Source organism: Calidris pugnax, unplaced genomic scaffold, assembly GCF_001431845.1.
Source record: "Calidris pugnax isolate Ruff unplaced genomic scaffold, ASM143184v1 scaffold459, whole genome shotgun sequence".
NCBI classification, from domain to species: Eukaryota; Metazoa; Chordata; class Aves; order Charadriiformes; family Scolopacidae; genus Calidris; species Calidris pugnax.
The window spans coordinates 58,529-61,947 of record NW_015091670.1 but is presented as its reverse complement, the minus strand read 5'-3'; positions in this window follow the sequence as shown (position 1 = coordinate 61,947).

Genomic DNA, 3,419 nt, shown 5'->3' with positions numbered 1-3,419 from the left:
GTAGCTGGGGGGGTTCTTGGTGGGTCTCTGGGGGGCCCCTGGGGGTCTCTGGGGGGTAACTGGGGGTTCCTGAGGGTCTTTGGTGGGTCCCTGGGGTGTAACTGGGGGGTTCTGGGGGTCTTGGGTGGGTCCCTGGAGGTCTCTGGGGTGTAACTGGGGGGTTCTGGGGGTCTCTGGGGTGTAACTGGGGAGCTCCTTGGGGTCTTTGATGGATCCCCGACGTCCCCAGTGCCACCAGCCAGGGGACACCAGTCCCCCCACGGCTGGGGGGGCTGGGGGGGGCTGGGTTCAGCTGTGCTGAGTGATGCTGGGCACCACTGGGTGTACTGGGATGCACTGAGTGGTACTGGGACGCACTGGGCTGGGTGGTACTGAGATGTGCTGGGCTGTGGTGGGAGGCGATGCAGGGCTCTACTGGACGGGACAGGGACAAACTGGAGTGTACTGGGCGGCGCTGGGCTGGGCTGAGCTATACCGGGGTGTACTGGGCTGAACTGGGCTGTACTGGGCGATGCACTGGGCTCCGGCAGCGGGAGAGCAGCGACAGAGAGAGAAACAGCGCCATCTGCTGGTACTGGGACAGCCCGTCCCAGTATAGCTCCGTCCCAGTATAGCTCCGTCCCAGTATAGCTCCGTCCCAGTATAGCTCCGTCCCAGTATAGCTCCGTCCCAGTCCAGTCCAGTCCCAGCGCAGTGCCATCCCAGTATCCCTCCATCCCAGTATCCCTCCATCCCAGCACAGCCCCGTCCCAGCACAGCCCCATCCCAGTCCAGTCCAGTCCCAGCACAGTGCCATCCCAGTATCCCTCCAGCCCAGTATTCCCCCATCCCAGCACAGTCCCATTCCAGTATTCCCCCATCCCAGCACAGTCCCATCCCAGTATCTCTCTATCCCAGTACAGCCCAGTCCCAGCACAGTCCCCTCCCAGTATCCCTCCATCCCAGTACAGTCCAGTCCCAGCACAGCCCCATCCCAGTATTCCTTCATCCCAGCACAGCCCCGTCCCAGCACAGCCCCATCCCAGTACAGTCCAGTCCCAGCACAGCCCCATCCCAGTATCCCTCTGTCCCAGCACAGCCCCGTCCCAGCACAGCCCCGTCCCAGCACAGCCCCATCCCAGTACAGCCCAGTCCCAGTATCCCTCCATCCCGGTACAGCCCAGAGTGGCGCCGAAGGACCCAGTGTCCCCCCCCGTCCCCTCCGTGTCCCCCGATCCCGCTGCGGGGCGTGTCCCGGGGTGGGCGGGGCCAAAGTGGGCGTGGTCGGGGCGTGTCCCGATGGTCGGTCCCCGTCCCCGATGTCCCGGTGTCCCGGTATCCCCCTGTCCCGGTGTCCCCATGTCCCTATATCCCCATGTCCCCATGTCCTGATGTCCCGGTGTCCCCATATCCCGGTGTCCCCATATCCCGGTGTCCCCCTGTCCTGATATTCCAATGTCCCCGTGTCCCACTGTCCCGGTGTCCCCATGTCCCGGGGTCCCCTTGACCCACTGTCCCCATGTCCCACTGTCCCGGTGTCCCCATGTCCTGATGTCCCGGTGTCGCTGTGTCCCTATGTCCTGCTGTCACCACATCCTGGTGTCCCCATGTCCTGGTGTCCCGCTGTCCCAGGGTCCCCATTTCCCCAGGTCCCGGGGTCCCCTTGTCCCACTGTCCCCATGTCCCCATGTCCCACTGTCTCCCTGTCCCCATATCCCAGTGTCCCCATGTCCTGATGTCCCGATATCTCTGTTTCCCAGTGTCCCCATGTCCCGATGTCCCCATGTCCTGATGTCCCGATGTCCCTGTCTCGTGATGTCCCTGTGTCCCCATGTCCTGATGTCCCCATATCCCGGTGTCCCCGTGTCCCCATGTCCTGATGTCCTCATGTCCCCATGTCCCCATGTCCCCTGTCCCCATGTCCCGGTGTCCCCATGTCCTGATATCTCGATATCTCTGTGTCCCCATGTCCCTGTGTCCTGATGTCCCCATGTCCCAGTGTCCCCCTGTCCTGATATTCCAATGTCCCCATGTCCCAGTGTCCCCATGTCCCGATGTCCCCATGTCCCTGTGTCCCCCTGTCCTCATGTCCCCATATCCCAGTGTCTCCATGTCCTGATGTCCCGATATCTCTGTTTACCAGTGTCCCCATGTCCTGATGTCCTGGTGTCCCCATGTCCCGGTGTCCCCTGTCCCCATGTCCTGGTGTCCCCATGTCCTGGTGTCCCCATGTCCTGATGTCCCAATCTCTGTGTCCCCATGTCCTGATGTCCCCATATCCCGGTGTCCCCATATCCCAGTGTCCCCATGTCCCGATGTCCCTGTCTCCTGGTGTCCCCATGTCCTAATGTCCCGATATCTCTGTGTCCCGATGTCCCCATGTCCTGGTGTCCGCTTGTCCTGATGTCCCAGTGTCCCCCTGTCCCCATATCCCAGTGTCCCCGTGTCCTGATGTCCTGATATCTCTGTGTCCTGATGTCCCCATGTCCCAGTGTCCCCTTGTCCCCATGTCCTGATGTCCCTGTGTCCCTATATCCCAGTGTCCCCATGTCCCAATATCTCTGTGTCCCAGTGTCCCCATGTCCTGATGTCCCGATATCTCTGTTTTCTGGTGTCCCCATGTCCCTGTGTCCCCCTGTCCCCATGTCCCGGTGTCCCCATGTCCTGGTGTCCCCTGTCCACCTTGTCCCTGTGTCCTCCTGTCCCGGTGTCCCCATGTCCCCATATCCCAGTGTCCCCATGTCCTGATGTCCTGATATCTCTGTGTCCCGGTGTCCCCTGTCCCCATGTCCCTGTGTCCTCCTGTCCCACTGTCCCCATGTCCCCATATCCCAGTGTCCCCATGTCCCGATGTCCCCATGTCCTGATGTCCCAGTGTCCCCATGATCTGATGTCCCAATATCTCTGTTTCCCGGTGTCCCCATGTCCCGATGTCCCCATGTCCCGGTGTCCCCTGTCCCCATGTCCCTGTGTCCTCCTGTCCCGGTGTCCCCATGTCCCCATATCCCAGTGTCCCCATGTCCTGATGTCCCGATGTCCCTGTCTCCTGGTGTCCCCATGTCCTGATGTCCCCATATCCTGGTGTCCCTGTGTCCCCATGTCCCACTGTCCCCATGTCCCCATGTCCCGATGTCCCCATGTCCTGATGTCCCCCTGTCCCCCTGTCCCCATACCATGCTGTCCCCTGGTCACCCCCCCGTGGGGGGGGACACGGGTGACAAGAAGGGGCTGTCCGGGACGGGGTGTGGTGGTGGTGCCCCCCCCATAGTGGTGTGTCCCCCCCCTTCGTGTCAGTGTCCCCCTCGGTGAGGGGGGTGTCTGTCCCCCCCCGTGGGGGTGTCCCTCGTGTATGGGGGGGGTCAGTCCCCTCGTGGGGGTGTCCCCCGTGTGTGGGGGTGTCTGTCCCCCCCCGTGGGGGTGTCCCTCGTGTATGGGGGGGG